This window comes from Heterodontus francisci, chromosome 43 (genome assembly GCF_036365525.1).
Source record: "Heterodontus francisci isolate sHetFra1 chromosome 43, sHetFra1.hap1, whole genome shotgun sequence".
Classification (NCBI taxonomy): Eukaryota; Metazoa; Chordata; class Chondrichthyes; order Heterodontiformes; family Heterodontidae; genus Heterodontus; species Heterodontus francisci.
Window position 1 is genome coordinate 12,700,600 of NC_090413.1, and position 19,451 is coordinate 12,720,050.

General features: G+C 45.8%; 1 protein-coding gene across 2 annotated transcripts in view; it reads right to left on the reverse strand.

The window, feature by feature from the left end:
* lpar2a (lysophosphatidic acid receptor 2a) overlaps window positions 1–18,919 on the reverse strand; it is a 66,904-nt gene extending 47,985 nt beyond the window's left edge. Inside the window, exon 1 of one of the 2 annotated variants that reach the window (XM_068020905.1) lies at window positions 18,835–18,919. The gene's annotated coding sequence lies outside the window, so the exon portion shown is untranslated. Of the gene's footprint in view, window positions 1–18,625; window positions 18,645–18,834 lie in introns of those variants that run through there. The other variant, XM_068020908.1, reaches the window with a different exon arrangement.
* Window positions 18,920–19,451: the final 532 nt, after the last annotated feature.

The following is a 19,451-nucleotide window of genomic DNA, read 5'->3' on the forward strand; positions in this document are numbered from 1 at the left end:
TTCCGACAGGATAAAGCAATAAAACCAATTAGATTAAAGGCCAAGTGAGCGGGTCTGCGAGCAGATGCCGAGCTGCCTAAATGTGAATGTACTCGAGTGTCCCTTCTACTTGTCTTTATTTTTGAGAGAGATGGAAAATACAAGGGAGAGAAGGGAACGTGCGTGAGAAAACCGAGGCAGCTGATGGGACATCAAGACTAAGTTTGCAGCATTATTCAAAGGAAGAGAATTAAAGGGGAGGCAAATGGAATTTTATGGAGGCGAGGCAGGAACTGGCAGTCTATCCCCCGTCACTTTTCTACTGAAGGGTTAAAGTGAACGGGATGATCACCTAGGTCATCAAACCCGAAGGCTACAGATTGGAGGGGCCAGTGATCCCACTGCACAGGGTTCGGAGCAGACTGCAGACCGAGCACTGTATCCAGTTCTGGTCACAGATGCTAGGGGTGACATAAACACCTTGGAGACAGAGTACGAAAAGGATCCCTCTCAACCATCACTTAAACAAACTATCGGGTCATTATCCTCTCATTGCTACTTGTGGGATCTCACGGTGCGTAAACTTTCTACGGCGAGTCCTGAATTAACACGAAAATACTTCATTGACTGTGAAGCACTTTGGGATGGCCTGAAAGACGTTATATGAATACAAGCCTTCCCTTGATTCAGACGGAGAGGTGGGGAGTGAGATTGACCAAGCCGAGTCTACACAAGGAAGGAGGTCAAAAACAGGTGCCTGTTCCCAAAGTGTGAATCTACAGGTGGGACACTGGACTGAGAAATATAAAAATAAAGATCAAAGGAGATTTACAGAGCTGGTGAGGAGACTGAACATGGAAACGAGAGCCCTCACACACGTGTACATAAGAAATAGGAGCAGGAGTAGGCCATTCAGCCCCTCAAGCCTGCCCCACCTTTCAATAAGATCACAGTTGATCTGTCCCAGGCCTTAACTCCTCTTTCAGGCCAGTTCCACATAACCCTCAACTCCCTGAGATTTCCAAAATCTATCTACCTCCTCCTTAAATACATTTAGTGACCTAGCCTCCACAACTCTCTGAGAAGAAATTCCTTCGCATCTCACGTTTTAAATGTGTGCCCCCTTATTCTGTAACTATGTCCCCTAGTTCGAGATTCCCCCACTAGTGGAAACATCTTATCAACATCTACCCTGTCAAGCCCTTAAAATCTTATATGTTTCAATAAGATCACCTCTCATTCTTCTAAACTCCAATGAATAAAGGCCTAACCTGTTCCACCGTTCTTGATAAGACAACCCCTTCATCCCAGGAATCAGCCTAGTGAACCTTTTCTGAACTGCCTGCAATGCTAGTATATCTTTCCTTAAATATGGGGACCAAAACTGTTGGCAGTACTCCATGTGTGGCCTCACCAACACCCTGTACAGTTGTAACAAGACTGCCTATTTTTAAACTCTAACCCCCGAGCAATAAAGGCCAAAATTACATTTGCCTTCCTAATTACTTGCTGCACCTGCATGCTAACCCTTTGTATTTCATGTACAAGAAAACTCAGATCCCTCTGTACTGCAGTATTTTGTAGTCTTTCTCTATCTAAATAATAATCTGTCTTTTGATTCTTCCTATCAAAGTGGATTACCTCACACTTTCCCACATTGAACACCATCTGCCAAGTTTTTGCCCACTCACTTAACCTATCTATATCCCTTTGCAGATTCTTTGTGTCCCCATCACAACATGCCTTCCCACCTATTTTTGTATCGTCAGCAATTGTGGATACATTACACTCTGTCCCTTCCTCTAAGTCATTAATATAGAAAGTAAATAGTTGATGTCCTAGGACTGATACTTGTGGCACCCCACTAGTTACGGCTTTCCAACCTGAAAAAGACCCATTGATCCCGACTCTCTGTCTTCTCTGTGTTAGCCAATCTTCAATCCATGCCAATACATTACCCCCAATACCCTGAGCTCTTATTTTGTGCAATAACTTTTTATGTGGCACCTTATCGAACGCCTTCTGAAAATCCAAATACATTACATCCACTGGTTCCCCTTTATCCACTCTGCTTGTTATATCCTCAAAGAACTCTAACAAATTTGTCAAACAGGATTTCCCTTCCATAAAACCACATTGACTCTGTTTGATTGCGTTAAGCTTTTCTAAACGTCATGCTATTTCTTCCTTAATGATGGACTCTAGCATTTTCCCAATGACTGATGTTAAGCTAACTGGTCTATAGTTTCCTGCTTTCTGTCTCCCTCCTTTCTTGAATAGGGGTGTCACATTAGCGGTTTTCCAATCCGCTGGTACCCTACCGGAATCCAGTGAGTTTTGGTATGTTATGACCAATGCCTCCACTATCTCTGCAGCTACTTCTTTTAAAACCCTTGGATGCAGGCCATCAGGGTCTGGCGACTTGTCTGCCTTTAGTCCCATCAATTTGTCCAGCACCTTTTCCCTCATGATCGAGATTGTTACAAGTTCCTCCCTCCCATTTACACCTTGTTCATCTATTATTGTTGGGATGATTATAGTGTCCTCCACCGTGAAAATTGATGCAAAATATTGGTTTAAATTATCTGCCATTTCCCTGTTCCCTGTTATTAATTCCCCAGTCTCATCTTTGAAGGGTTCCACACTTATTTTAGCTACTCTCTTCCTTTTTATATACCCGTAGAAGCTCTTACTGTTTGACAGTAAATTGGCAAGAAATATAAAAACAATCAATTTTCTCCCTCTTTATTAGTTTTTTAGTCATCCGCTGCTGGTTTCTAAAAAATTCCCAATTCTCTGGCCTACCACTCGTTTTCACCACATTGTACGCCTTTGTTTTTGATTTGATACTCTCCTTAACTTCCTTTGTTATCCACAGCTGGTTCATCGTTCTCTTCGAGTCCTTCCTTCTGACTGGAATAAATGTTTGATGAGTGTTATGAAATATCTGCTTAAAAGTCTGCCACTGCTCATCTACTGACTTACCCTGTAGTCTATCTTCCCAGCCCACTTTAGACAACTCTTTCTTCATACCTCTGTAATTGCCCTTGTTTAAGAAGACACATGTTTGAGACCCGAGTTGCTCACCCTCAAACTGAATTTGAAATTCTACCATGTTATGATCGCTTCCCACTAAAGGATTCTTAACTACGAGATCTCATTAATCCTATCTCATTACACAATACCAAATCTAAAATAGCCTGTTCCCAGGTAGGTTCTGCAACGTATTGCTCTAAGTAACAATCCCTGAGGCACTCTACAAATTTGTCTTCCGTGCTACCCTTGCCAATTTGATTTGTCCAGTCTATTTGCAGATTAAAATCACCCATGATAATTGCAGTGCCCTTCTTACACGCCTCCATTATTTCCTGATTAATATCTTGTCCTACAGAGAGGCTACTCTTCGGGGGCCTGTAGACCACTCCCATCCGTGATTTCTTTCCCTTGCTATTCCTTATTTCCACCCAAACTGATTCTACATCACGATCTATTACCCCTATACCATTACTCACAACTGCACTGATCCCTTCCTTTAATAACAAAGCTACCCCACCTCCTTTTCCTTTCTGCCTATTCTTCCAGAACGTTGAATATCCTTGAACATTAAGATTCCAGTCCTAGTCATCCTGCAACCACGTCTCAGTGATAGCTGTCAAATCATATTCATTTATTTCTATCTATGCCATCAGCTCATCTATCCGGTTACAAATGCTACGTGCATTCAGATAAAGAGCCTTAAGCTTTGACTTTTTACCATTTTTACCTACTCTGGTTCTAATTTCTGCTGTACTCTTGTGCTTGTATTCTCTGTCCCTTCCTGTCGCTCTGATTAATGCATGCTCCTTCACTATCCTGCACCTCTGCTCTCTCATTACTTTTCGACTTTTTAAACTTTCTTTCAATTGAACCCTCCCCCCCACTATTTAGTTTAAAGCCTTATCTACAACCCTAGTTATACAATTCGCCAGGACACGCACATGAACACAAGTGCACACACACACATATTTCGACAACATCCTGAATGTAGTAAAATGTCCCAAGGTGCATCACAGGAGCGTTGCCAAGCAACATTTGACACCGAGACACAAGATCAGGAAATATACAAGAAATCTGATGCTGCCGAGGGACACGGGAACAATTACCGCAGGTGACAAAGGAAGTGCTGAGTTATTGAAGTATTTGAAAAGTACTTGTCAAGTCACCAAACGTCCCCAAGATGTCCCTCATTTCCCCGTTCACAAGGAGACCATGAGCCCTTGGTCTAGGATGAGCTGGAATTGTGAGGGGGCAGGAAAGATATAGGGATTTCAGAGAGGGCAGTCACTCACTGGCTGTTCTTTGTAAACCAAGGTCTAAGAACAGTACAGCACAGGAACAGGACATTCGGCCCTCCAAGCCTGCGCCGATCTTGATGCCTGCCTAAACTAAAACCTCCTGCACTTCCGGGGACCGTATCCCTCTATTCCCATCCTATTCATGTATTTGTCAAGATGCCTCTTAAACGTCTCTATGGTACCTGCTTCCACCATCTCCCCCTGCAGCAAGTTCCAGACACTCACCACCCTCTGTGTAAAGAACTTGCCTCGCACATCCCCTCTAAACTTTGCCCCTCTCACCTTAAACCTATGTCCCCTAGCAACTGACTCTTCCACCCTGGGAAAAAGCTTCTGACTATCCACTCTGTCCATGCCACTCATAACTTTGTAAACCTCTATCATGTCACCTCTCAACCTTCGTCGTTCCAGTGAAAACAACCCAAGTTTATCCAACCTCTCCTCATAGCTAATGCTCTCCAGACCAGGCAACATCCTGGTAAACCTCTTCTGTACCCTCTCCAAAGCCTCCACGTCCTTCTGGTAGTGTGGCGACCAGAATTGCACGCAATATTCTAAGTGTGGCCTAACTAAGGTTCTGTACAGCTGCAACATGACTTGCCAATTTTTATACTCTATGCCCCGACCGATGAAGGCAAGCATGCTGTATGCCTTCTTGACTACCTTATCCACCTGCATTGCCACTTTCAGTGACCTGTGGACCTGTACGCCCAGATCTCTCTGTCAATACTCCTAAGGGTTCTGCCATTTACTGTATACTTCCCACCTGCATTAGATCTTCCAAAATACATTACCTCACATTTGTCCAGATTAAACTCCATCTGCCATTTCTCCGCCCAAGTCTCCAACCGATCTATATCCTGCTGTATCCTCGGACAATCCTCATCACTATCCGCAACTCCACCAACCTTTGTGTCGTCCGCAAACTTACTAATATCAGACCAGCTACATTTTCTTCAAAATCATTTATATATACTACAAAGAGCAAAGGTCCCAGCACTGATCCCTGCGGAACACCACTAGTCACATCCCTCCATTCAGAAACGAACCCTTCCACTGCTACCCTCTCTGTCTTCTATGACCGAGCCAGTTCTGTATCCATCTTGCCAGCTCACCTCTGATCCCGTGTGACTTCACCTTTTGTACCAGTCTGCCATGAGGGATCTTGTCAAAGGCTTTAGTGAAGTCCATATAGATAACATCCACTGCCCTTCCTTCATCTATCGTCTTTGTCACTTCCTCAAAAAACTCAATCAAATTAGTGAGACACTACCTCCCCTTCACAAAACCATGCTGCCTCGTGCTAATAAGTTTGTTTGTTTCCAAATGGGAGTAAATCCTGTCCCGAAGATTCCTCTCTAATAATTTCCCTACCACTGACGTAAGGCTCACCAGTTTATAATTTCCTGGATTATCCTTGCTACCCTTCTTAAACAAAGGAACAACATTGGCTATTCTCCAGTCCTCTGGGACCTCACCTGTAGCCAATGAGGATGAAAAGATTTCTGTCAAGGCCCCAGCAATTTCTTCCTTTGCCTCCCTTAGTATTCTGGGGTAGATCCCATCAGGCCCTGAGGACTTATCTACCTTAATGCTTTGCAAGACACCAAACACCTCCTCCTTTTTGATAATGAGATGACTGAGACTATCTACACTCCCATCCCTAGGCTCATCATCCACCAAGTCCTTCTCCTTGGTGAATACTGATGCAAAGTACTCATTTAGTACCTCGCCCATTTCCTCTGGCTCCACACATAGATTCCCTTCTCTGTCCTTGAATGGGCCAACTCTTTCCCTGGTTACCCTCTTGCTCTTTATATACGTATAAAAAGCCTTGGGATTTTCCTTCATCCTGTTTGCCAAATTACTTCTCATAACCCCTTTTAGCCCTCCTGACTCCTTGCTTAAGTTCCTTCCTACTGTCTTTATATTACTTAAGGGATTCGTCTGTTCCTAGCCTTCCAGCCTTTACGAATGCTTCCTTTTTCTTTTTGACTAGGCTCACAATATCCCCCGTTATCCAAGGTTCCCGAAACTTGCCAAACCTATCCTTCTTCCTCACAGGAACATGCTGGTCCTGGATTCTAATCAACTGACGTTTGAAAGACTCCCACATGTCAGATGTTGATTTACCCTCAAACAGCCGCCCCCAATCTAAATTCCTCAGTTCCTGCCTAATATTGCTATAATTAGCCTTCCCTCAATTTAGCACCTTCACCCGAGGACTACTCTTATCCTTATCCACAAGTACCTTAAAACTTATGGAATTATGGTCACTGTTCCCGAAATGCTCCCCTACTGAAACTTCGACCACCTGGCCGGGCTCATTCCCCAATACCAGGTCCAGACTGGCCCCAGCCCTAGTTGGACGATCTACATATTGTTTCAAGAAGCCCTCCTGGATGCTCCTCACAAATTCTGCCCCATCCAAGCCCCTGGCACTAAGTGAGTCCCAGTCAATATAGGGGAAGTTAAAATCACCCACCACTACAACCCTGTTACCTTTACATCTTTCCAAAATCTGTCTACATATCTGCTCCTCTATCTCCCGCTGGCTGTTGGGAGGCCTGTAGTAAACCCCCAACATCGTGACTGCACCCTTCCTATTCCTGAGCTCCACCCATATTGCCTCGCTGCATGACTCCTCAGAGATGTCCTCCTGCAGGCCAGCTGTGATATTCTCAACGAGTAATGCAACTCCCCCACCCCTTTTACATCCCCCTCTATCCCGCCTGAAGCTTCTAAATCCTCGAACATTTAGCTGCCAATCCTGTCCTTCCCTCAACCAAGTCTCTGTAATAGCATCATAGTTAGCCTCGTATCCGAAAGACGGCACCACAACTACCGCCCCAACAGTGCAGCACTCCCTTAGTACTGCACTGGAGTGTCAGTCTGGACTATGTGGTCGAGTCTCTGGAGTGGGACTTAAACCCACAACCTTCTGACAGAGGCGAGAGTGCTATCGCTCCCAGCTGAGAGGCTGAACTGAGGGATGGAAGTTAAAGGTCCTAGGGCATTATTTCAAAGGAGAGCTGGGGGGGGGGGGGGGGGGGGGGTAATCCCCAGTGTCCTGGCCAATATTTATCCTCCAACCAACAACAAAAATCAAATTACCCAGTCATTACCACATTGCTGTTTGCAGAGTCTTGCTGTGCACAAATTGACCACAATGTCTACATTACAACAGTGACCACACTTCAGAAGTATTTCATTGGCTGAAAAGCACTTTAGGATGTTTCGCTTTCACTAATAGGCCCGACATAAATGCAAGTCAGTCTTTCTTTGTACGTATAAGACTGATATCTGGAAGTCCTTGACACACATGGAAGAGACTCGGAGCAGTGATGAAGCCAAAAACAATGGATTCATTCAAGAAGCAACATTAGTGAAGGGACGGCCTTTGCAAACAGTGAATTCAAATGGAACAATGAAGGGCCTTCCTTATCTGTATCATCAAGGCCACTCACCCAGATACATAACTGAGCAGGAATAAACAAGGGGAGGGATGAGAGATAACTAGCGAGACACATGCAAAAAAAAAAGCTGAGGGAAACAGAAAGACAGCCTTGATCAGATAATAGCCAGGTATCGTGCTCCAGGAATGAACTGTCAGATCCGGTTTCAGCACATTGAGTGTTTATTGCACTCTGCACGCAGCTTGGCTGCATGATCTGATGGTATGACTCTCGGTGAAAGGGCAGAGCCCAGGCGAGGGGCAGAGAGGAAGCTTGCAAAAGAGAGACCCGACGTCACCCGTCAATTGCATAACCAAACCCAGCAAGTGCTGGATAAAGCTGTCTGTGCCCATGTGAAACTGGTGTTTTAGATGACAGCAACGTCAAGATCAGATCATTGATCAGTTTCTACTCCACTTAAACTGCGGCTCAGTTCGAATTCCAGTTGCTGGGCATCCTGGAACGTACAGTTACCATGTGCCCATGGGAGCCCAACCAGTCCAGGGTAAGTACCAAGAGGCAGGGTTCCCTGAAACAAAGACACACTTGCATTTATATAGTTGCTTCAATTCACTCCGCGTGATATCAAGAAATGATGAAGGCACTGGATACTGCAAAGGCTATGGGCCCTGACAACATTCTGGCAATAGTACTGAAGACCCGTGCTCCAGAACTTGCCACACCCCTAGCCAAAGCTGTTCCAGTACAGCGACAACACTGGCATCTACCCAGCAATGAGAACAATTGCCCAGGTAAGTCCTGTCCACAAAAAACAGGGCAAATATAACCCGGCCAATTACCGCCCCAGTCAACTCGCAATCATCAGTGCCATCAAGCAGCACTTGCTTAGCAATAAACTGCTTACTGACGCTCAGTTTGGGTCCCACCAGGGCCACTCAGCTCCTGACCTCATTACTGCCTTGATTCAAACATGGACAAAAGAGCTGAACTCTAGAGGTGAGATGAGAGTGACTGCCCTTGACATCAAGGCAGCATTCGACCAATATGGCATCAAGGATACTTAGTAAAACTGGAGTCAATGGGAATCAGGGGGAACTCTCTCCACTGGCTGGAGTCATACCTAGCACAAAGGAAGATGGTTGGGGTTGTTGGAGGTCAATCATCTGAGCTTCAGGACATCACTGCAGGAGTTCCTCAGGGTAGTGTCCTAGGCCCAACCATCATCAGCTGCTTCATTATTGACTTTCCTTCAATCATAAGGTCAGAAGTGGGGATGTTCGCTGATGATTGCACAATGTCCGGCACCATTCGTGATTCCTCAGATACTGAAGCAGTCCGTGTAGAAATGCAGCAAGACCTGGACAATATCCAGGCTTGGGCTGATAAGTGGCAAGTAACATTCGCGCCACACAAGTGCCGGGCAATGACCATCTCCAACAAGGGAGAATCTAACCATCTCATTCAATGGCATTACGATCGCTGAATCCCCCACCATCAACATCCTGGGGGGCTACCATTGACCAGAAACTGAACTGGAGTAGCCATATAAATACCGTGGCTACAAGAGCAGGTCAGAGGCTAGGAATCCTGCGGCGAGTAACTCACCTCCTGTCTCCCCAAAGCCTATCCACCATCTACAAGGCTTGCCCGAATGGGTGCAGCTCCAAAAACACTCAAGAAGCTTGATACCATCCAGGACAAAGCAACCTGTTTGATTGGCACCCCCCCCACAAACATTCACTCCCTCTACCACCAACACACAGCATCTTCCAAACCTGCGACCTCTACCAACTAGAAGGACAAGGGCAGCAGATGCATGGGAACACCACCACCTGCAAGTTACCCTCCAAGTCACACACCATCCTGACTTATAACTATATCGCCTGGAACTCCCTTCCCAACAGCACTGTGGGTGTACCTACCCAACATGGACTGTAGCGGTTCAAGAAGGCAGCTCACCAGCACCTTATCATGGGCAATTAGGGATGGGCATTAAATGCTGGCCTAGCCAGCGACGCCCACATCCCATGAACAAATTTTAAAAAGCTGCCTTTCACAACCTCCATCTTATTTCCCCCAAGTAATATTGGTTGAGGGATAAATATTGGCCAGGACACTGGGGAGAACTCCCCTGCTCTTCTGCAAATTAGTGCAGTGGGATCTTTTACAACCACTGGTGTTTGGTTTAAGCTCTCATCTGAAAGTCAGCACCTCAGACAGTGCTGCACTCCCTCTGTACTGCACTGAGAGCGTTGGCCTGGATTATTTTTCTTAATTCTTTCATGGGATGTGGGCGTCACTGGCAAGGCCAACATTTGTTGCCCGCCCCTAATTACCCTTGACAACTGAGTGGCTTGCTAGGCCATTTCAGAGGGCAGTTGAGAGTCAACCACATTGCTGTGTGGTCTGGAGTCACATGTAGGCCAGACCAGGTAAGGACAGCAGATTTCCTTCTCTAAAGTACATTAGTGAACCAGATGGGTTTTTTTAAACAACAATCAATGATAGTTTTGTGGCACCATTATTGAGACTAGCTTTCAAAAGTGGGGATGGGATATACTGGGAACGAACATGCGAGAAGTCCATGGAGGCAAACTTGGCAAGGGGGCCGAGCTCAACGTCCGTGAACGCACGTTGGTCAGGGGTCACTGGATAGCAGGCAGGACAGGAGCCTGGCTGATTTTCTTTTGCCTACTCCCCCCAATGCAAAGCTAAGAGGCACTAAGGCCAATGATAGCATCCCAAATCCCATTGCAATGCAGGACAGACCAGGGGATTGGATTGGATTGGATCTGGTCATGATTCCCATTCCTGGTCCATGTCCAGTGATCCCAGTTGAAGAAACGAGTGAGCGTGTGGATGTCAGGCAAAGCTAAGGGTTACAATGGCTCAACATGAAGGCATTGATATAAAGAATGGCCGATTGAGATGTTCAGTTCTAGAATTAGAGTATATCAAACGTTTGCAGCTGAGAGCACATGATTTGATCTTAGCCCCCATTGTAGAGCTGACTGGTGGTCTCGTCATGACCATCGCCTCACAGTGAAGCTCAGTGAGCCGCAGATTAGATCCACACGTCACTCATGACACATCAGAACAAAGCCAAGAGAATTCACCAGGTCGACTCCACTTGGCAGCCTTCAACCAAAGCGAGAGTGGCTGGGAGCTGCGGGAGGGGTGAACGGAGGGGATATTCCACTTCCATCGGCTGGTTCCCTCAGAGAGACACGGGTCTGGGTTCAAATGCTGGTCTGTATTGGGATATCTGGCAGAGAGGGGCTCATGGAAATTTCCCGAGGGGTGGGGGGGGGGGGGGTGATACAGGGAGAGGCTAATGTACAAGGAAACAGCCAGGGTTCCTACTCCTGATCCTGCTGGGAAATTCAGGAATTAGTCTCCGCTGCGCTTTCCTTCATGGCCAAATGTCCCCAACACCATCTGGGCTCACCCGGGAATGGCAAAGGAAGTGGGCACCTGTGGAACCCTAAAGCAGAGCGGATCAGTTCCTTCTGACCCTCGGCAGGATGGGGGAGGTGGGGCGTAAGGTCCACCATTGGCTACAGAGTTGAAACCCGTTATGGACATTACTGATAATGGAAGATAACTGAGGAGAGTCTGACATAGTCGGAAATGTTGGGGAGACCAAGAGTCCGAAATCTAGCGGGTTATTTCCGCTGTAAAATAGCCCTCCTGCCACCCCAATAGTCAGGGTCAGCTGACAGCACAGGCCGGGGATCGACCCCGGATGCTTTTGTGTCTTGGCACAGTCACTAGGAGTTTTACACCAGCACCCCCACTTCCCCAACCAAACAACACCATGGTGTGCCACAATGGGTCAACTTTGTGCGTCTTGTGTCAGCCATGGCACAGTGGGTAGCACTCTCACCTCGAGTCAGGAGGTTACAAGTTCAAGTCCCACTCCAGGGATTTGAGCACATAATCCAGGCTGACACTCCCAGTGCTGCACTGAGGGAGTGCTGCACTGTTGGAGGTTCCTCAACCAACATCAAACAGATTATCAGGCCATTATCTCATTGTTATCGTGGAATCTTTCTGTGCACAAGTTGGCTGCTGTGTTCGCTTATAACAACAGTGACTACACTTCAAAGTTCTCCATTGGCTTTAAAAGCTGTTTGGAACTCCCAGAGGATGTGAAAGACGCTATGTGAATGCAAGTTCTTTGTTTTCAAAGACCTCCAGTTAAAAGGCAAATGGAAGAGAGGCAGGGGGACAGTTGTGGAGGGGATGCAAAAAGCTTTTTCAGTTTTGTGAAAAGATGAAAGAGGAAACCTTAGATGCAAGACATATTCAATAAACTCCTGTATTTTAACTGTCAGACTCATATATTCTGTACTAAGCCTTAACAGTTACCAGAGTATTACACGGTGGCAGCAGTAAACTACAAAGAAAATAGAATGATCTTTGCCTTTACCAGAGAACTTCTAAAAAGTAGCTGGAGTGAAGCAAGACGAGGTGCAGCCTAAATGGGTCTGGAGGTTTGCAAGGTATTGTACTGCATCGGGTCTCCCACAGAAACCAGACAAGGAACAGGTCAGTACGCTGTTATATGCAATGGGGGAGCGTGCAGACGATATCCTCATTACTCAAGGTATAAGAGGAAGAGAAGGCTACATATAAAGATGTTGTTAAGGGACTTGAGACTTACTTTAACGCAGGGACAAATGTCATTGTGCAGCCCACTAAATTTAATAAGCACACCCACCAGAAAGGGGGAAAACACTGATTCATTTATCAGTGACTTGTAAAAACTCAGAGGATTGCCAATACGGTAGCTTACGTGAAGAGCTGATTAGAGACAGGACTGTGGTCGGTGTAGTAGACGACGCCCTTTCAGACCTACAGTTAACGAAAGTGATTCCGTTGAGCAGATAAGCAGAGGTTTGAAGGTTTAACTGATTCATTGCGCGAGGGGACAGGGAGAGTCCGATCGAGATCAGTGGACTCCACTGAATTAGTTAAGAAAACAAAAAGGAAAAATGGCGGTCAAAGAGCATCTCGGGGTAGCAGCAACCAACTGCAGTAGGCGTAGCCGAGAGAGGCACCGCTGGGAAAGCTACCCAGCCAGAGAAACGGAGTGTTTCTTGTGCAAAAAGAGGAGACACTTTCAGTCAGTGTGTCACAGTTTTAAAAAAACATGGAATATAACTAAAGGAAAACCCAGAGAGGACAAAAAAAGTTGATGAAGTACATGACATACAAAGTGTGGAAATACCTTCTTTAGGGAAATCAGGGAGCAAATGATAATTGCTGGATGGTAAATACTTGTGGAAGGAAACAAGACTAATTTTAAACTGGACACAGGAACAACAGTTTCAGTGCTATCAAACACAGAAAAGAGTGAAATAGAAAAGTCTCAAACCAACAGGTAAAAAAAATTATATGGGCCTGGGAGGGATTGTTACAGTGCAGGAGGAGGACATTCGGCCCATCGTGTCTGCACTGGCTCTCCGTAAGAGCAATTCATGTAGTTCCATTTCCCCGCCTTCTCCCAGTAACCCTGCACCATTCTTCCTTTTCATATAACTGTCTAATTTCCTTTTGAATGCTTCAGTTGAACCTGCCTCCACCACGTTCTCAGGCAGCGCATTCCAGACCTTAACCACTCGCTGCGTGAAAACGTTTTTCCTCATGTCGCTTTTGCTTCTCTTACCAAATACGTTAAATCTGTGCCCTCTTGTTCTTGATCCTTTCACGAGTGGGAACAGTTTCTCTCTTTCTACTCTGTCCAGATCCCTCATGATTTTGAATACCTCTATCAAATCACCTCTCAGCCTTCTCTTCTCCAAGGAAAACAGTCCTAACTTCTCCAAACTATCTTCATAACTGAAGGTCCTCATCCCTGGAACCATTCTCATGAATCTTTTCTGTACTATCTCCATTTTTTCTTTTAGAAATACAGCACTGAAACAGGCCCTTTGGCCCATCGAGTCTGTGCTGACCATCAACCACCCATTTATACTAAACCTACATTAACCCCATATTCCTACCACATCCCCACCTTCCCCTTACCTATACTAGGGGCAATTTATAATGGGCAATTTATAATGGCCAATTTACCTATCAAGTCTTTGGCTGTGGGAGGAAACCGGAGCACCTGGCAAAAACCCACACGGTCACAGGGAAAACCTGCAAACTCCGCACAGGCAGTACCCAGAATCGAACCCGGGTCGCTGGAGCTGTGAGGCCACGGTGCTAACCACTGCGCCACCCATGAGTTTTCTCAAGTGCGTTGCCCAGAACTGGATGCAATACTTCAGCTGAGGCTGAACTAGTGTCTTACACAAGTTCAACATAACTTCCTTGCTCTTGTACTCTATATCCCTATTAATAAAGCCCAGGATACTGTATGCTTTATTAACCGCTCTCTCAACCTGTCCTGCCACCTTCAACGACTTAGGCACATATATCCCCAGAGTTAGACAAGGCAGTAAACAGTATGGAAGATAGAAGGGAGAGTGATGGACAGGTTAGGTGGACATCAGCTGAAGCTGCACCACACTGCCCCTTGAGGTCAAAACACCTTAAACACATAACTTGCACATAAAGTTCAACTAGTCACAAGAGCCTAGCCCACAGAATCAAATCCCAGCAACAGTCCTTCAGCCCCTGAACCCACTTTAGAATTGTACCCTTTATTCTATATTGTCTCTCCATATTCTTCCTAACAAAATGAATCACTTCACATTTCTCTGCATTGAACTTCATCTGCCACCTGTCTGCCCATTCCACCAACTTGTCTATGTCCTTTTGAAGTTCTACACTATCCTCCTCACATTTTGCAATTGCTCCAAGTTTTGTATCATCCACAAGCTGTGCCCAGTACACCAAGGACTAGGTCATTAATATATTTCAGGAAGAGCAAAGGTCCCACACTGACCCCTGGAGAACTCCACTACAAACCTCCTCCAGCCCGAAAAACACTCATTAATCACTACACTTTGTTTCCTGTCACTCAGTCAATTCCGTATCCATGTTGCTACCATCCCTTTTATTCCATGAGCTACAATTTTGCTCACAAATCTGTTGTGTAGCACTGTATCAAATGCCTTTTGGAAGGTCAAAAGTAATGGGAGAGTGAAAGACAACACTGAGTTACCAGGGAAAGAAAATTTCTGACACCTTCTTTGTAATTAAAAATCAAAGTTGTTCACACCTAAGTAGAAAGGCTTGCATAGACTTACATATATGAGTGGAAGAGCTCGAATGTAAGGTAGACCAGCCTAGAAGTTTTAAGAGCTAAATCTCTGTAGGGATTGGTGGTGGGACCATTGCTCTGTAGCATTTTAATTAATGATCGCGATGTAGGTGTTGGGGGCAGGATGACACCAAGATCTGAGTAAGAGTCAAGACTGTAGAGGATGTGTGACTATTACTGGCAGATCTAGATGTGTTCGGAAATTGTGACGGGTAAATGATGTTTAACTGGGAAAACGTGCAGTGTTACGCATGTGGGCAGGGCAAATGCACAACATTCATACACTTGCCCTTTAGTGAAAAGCATCAAAGGCGATGGAGAAAGAAAGCAATCTGGGTATTCTAGTGTATTAATCTCTAAAAGGTACATGAGCAATGCCTCGCACTGATAGTTGGAGAAAATAGGGCATTGGGGTGCACGGAAAGGATGGATCATAAGACAAGGCAATACTATCCTATCCTTGTACAAGACCTTGGTCTGACCTCACTTGGAATCCTGTCTCCTCACATGGTGGGCGATATTGAGGCTTTGGAAAGAGTGCAGGGGAAGAGCATCTTAGCTATCAAGATAGGCGAGTGGAGTTGGGTCTCTGCACTTTAAAGATAGATAGACTTAAAATGATTTAATAGGTTTCTGAGATGAAGGGAATCAATTTGCGTTCAAGTTGACAGTTTGCTCCAGCTAAGTAGGTCTGGGAGAAGCAGGGCTCATAATGTTAAGTTCTATAAAGTTAGAACTAGGTTAGATGTCCAGAGCTGGTTCCTTTCCCAGAGAGTGGGCCTGTGTACCAGGTTCCTGGCTCGTGTGAAGGACACCGATTTACTAAATCCATTCACATGAGAGCTGGTCCTGTCTCTGGCTAGGATGGAGATCAGTTTGTACAAACAGTAGGTATAACATAGAATTATCAGGACAAGAGTGATCTCCCGGATTAGTGTTGATTGCCTAAGCTAGGATGGAAGGAATTTCCCAGATATTTTTTTGGCCTGAGTGTTAATCTGGTTTCTCCTCTCTCCCAGCAGATCACATGCTTTTGGGTAGGGTGGGGAATTGTGATGCACGTTGGATGGGCCTGAGGGTCTTTACCTGTTCGTCATTGTTCACGTATTAGTGTTTAAACTTACTCATTACAGGAAAAGCATTTGGCTGTCGGATTGGGAAGCTTGGATCCAGAGGGAATCTTGGAGCTTTATGAATGGAGAACTTCACAGGCACTGTGCCAGCAAAAAGCCTGTTAGCAATTAACTCAATGGGCTTACCACTCATGCAATGTGCTCTATCTCTCTCTTCTCCCCTTGATAAACAGCTTTTTTTTTTCTTTTACATACAGACTCAGTGAAAAATACTGAATTGAAAACATTTTAACCCTTATCACATGAAAGATCATTTTGCAGAACTAGGTGAGAGAGCAAGCCTCCTCTTGCACTGGAAGGTTGTTGTGATAGCACAGACAGGGAGGCACACAGGCAGTCAGTGGTGGGTGGAGGGGAAGGCAGAAAGGAGGAAAGAGTGGAGAAGAATGGACAGGGGAGGTGGACATCGGCTGAAGCTGTACAACACTGCCCCTTGTGGTCAAACAGCCTGCCAACACATCACGCCCAAACTTACACATAAAGTTCAGCTAGTCACAGCAGCCCGTGCCCACAGAATCAGATCCCAGCGGCAGTCCCCACTCTAGAGGGTGGAAAACTGGGATTGGTTTTAAAGAAAAAAAATTACAGAGAGAAAATTTAAAAGCTTAAAGTAACCGCTGCTCAGAGGGAGGGTTAAAAAAAAAAAGACACATCGTGCCCAAACAATACAACAGCCTGACCCCTGACCCAGAGGGTACCTGACTCACTCCCCCCAGTCAGTGCTGAGCTGGCCAATCACAGCCAGGGAGATGTGGTTGGCATCAAGAGCTCCTGATCACCATCCACTGACGGAGATGCAAGAGTATGGCTGAGGGCTAGAGGATAAAGGGATCGATTCCATCTCCATACCAATCCCCAGCTTGTCTCACTCCAGATCCTTTCAATGCCTTGAAATGGCTCAGACTGACAGCACTAGGGCGAAGCACCTCCAAAACTGAAACTAGATAATCCCTAAAACTTCCGAGTTGCATCAACTAGGCTTAGATCCCTTTATATTAAAAAAAAAATGACATTTTCAGGACTGAGCTCGATAGATTTTTGTGTCAAGCATGATGAAGCAAAGTCAGGTAAATGAAGGAGGTGCAGATCAGCCAGGATGTAATTGAACCAAGGGGCTGAATGGACACACACACACACACACAAGCCAAATCCACTGAGAACAGAGATGTAAATGGCCAGTGTGTATACAGCAGACTGCAACATCCACACCAAAACAGGGAGCTAATGATATCTGCCACAATCTTACAGGAAAGAACTTTAATTTATATCGCACCTTTCACCACCTCAGGACATACCAAACTGCTTCGTATCCAATGAAGTGCAGTCACTGTTGTAATGTAGGAAACACAGCATCCGTTGTGCGCACAGCAAGCTCCCCCAAACAGCAGTGTGTTAAATAACCAAATAATATGCTTTGCTGACATGGTTTGTGGCATAACCATTGGCCAGGACACCAGGAAGAACTCTTAAAACAAAAGCAAAATACTGCAGCTGCTGGAAATCTGAAATAAAAACAAAGTGCCACACCTGCTGAGTATTTCCAGCACTTTCTGTTTTTATAGGGGGGGTGGGGGAGGATAACTCCACTGATCTTCAGAACAGTACCATGGGATCTTTTACATCTGCCCAGGAGGGTAGACGGGGCCTCGGTTTAACATCTCATCTGAAAGATGGCACCTCTGACAGTGTGGCACTCTCAGGACTGTGCCCCACACCCTGCAAAAATAATACATGGGGAGAAATAATTCTCCAGGTATCACAATTTTTAAAGTCAACCTTTTACTGCAAAGCACTGACTCTTGTCAGACACCAGCCCTGAAACGTGACCGGGAGGGTGTGATGTTATAACTAAGAAGTCTTTAGTCTGGATATACCTCGGAAGTGGGGCATTGTAACTGGCTGGTGAGGGGGAGGAAAAGATGGGGGGGGTGAAATCTTTTCTAATCTGGGGTTGCCAGTGTCAGCTCTCCCAAAAGTGAGCAGGATTGTGTGTTAATGAGGGCTTTGAAGCAATGGGACAGGAACCAGGAACTTCCCGCTGTGCAGAGAGAGATTCGCTTCTCGGGACCCTCCCCCCCACAATGGGATTCCCAGAGATGGGATTGCTTTTCACGTTAGGATGTTGGTTTCTGCCCCAGCCATTCTCAAACACTTATATCGGGTTTCAAATCCGCTTGGACACAGGATATCAGCCCTGGGGACTCTCCCCCCTCCCTCGACCACTTTTAAAGGCGCCACTTGTAAAAGCAGATTTAGGGCGAGCATGACCTTTACCAGGTAACCGGAGAGACCGCTTTAAGAGGCAGATAGCCCCCTCCAGCAACACAGGCTGGACTTTTTGTAAAGTTTTCTGCAACTTAAGATCCAGCGTTTAATCCCATATTTTTCCAACCAAACCCCAAACTCGACCGCCTAACTTCAGAACAACTTAAGGAGATCTATTTGAGTAATTTAAACAAGGGGCGACTCAAGAAACAAAGATTAAAAAAAACGACCGCTGGGAATTCAAACGGAAAAGTTTTGCAATGTCACAAAAAGAACATTTACCCTTCGTCAGTTTCAGCTTGGGTCAATTTCTGGTCACCTGAAACAAACTTTTGAAACTCTCTTACGAGTTAGGAACTAACTTTGGCTTCACATCCAATCACCTTCCTCGCCTCTTAAAACAAACTCACATTTAGGACAAACTAAAACACACGCGTCAGGGGGGGAAAAAAAAAAGAAGTTTTGCACAAAGTTTCTGAAAAGTTACTCACAGGACATCTGAACCGAACGCTGCTCCGGACACTCGCGATTGTCTACAGCCCCAGGAGCTGAGCCCCACCCACTTTATTGTTCCTGTCACTCACAACAGCAGCGACCAATCAGGTGGCACCTTATCAGCATGGGGGCCCGCCCCCTCGGGTGTCACTCACCCATCCCCTCGAGCCCACCTGCCACTCACATTCCCAGCAACCAATCAGGTCGCTGGGGCTTTTATCCCTTGGGTTATTGGGATGTGGGCAGCACTGGCATTTGTTTGCCCACTCCCTAAGTTGCCCCTTTGAGAAGGTGGTGGTGAGCCGCCCTTCTTTAACACTCCACAGACCATGCGGTGCAGGTAGAAACCAATCTGTGATATTCTAGGCAACCGTGCCTTAAACAATCGGCCATGGAAGCAGTGCAGTGCATGTTCACAGAATGTTAGCAGGGCACCAAGGCCTAGATTGAGAGGAGAGATTCCCTGGAATAGAGATGGTTACGGGCTGATCTGATTGAAGTTTTTAGGGTACTTAGAGGAATTGATAGGTCAGATAGAGAGCAGCTATTTTCGCTGGAGAGGGGGGAGTCTAGGACAAGGGGTCATAACCCGAAAATCAGAGGCAAGATCAGA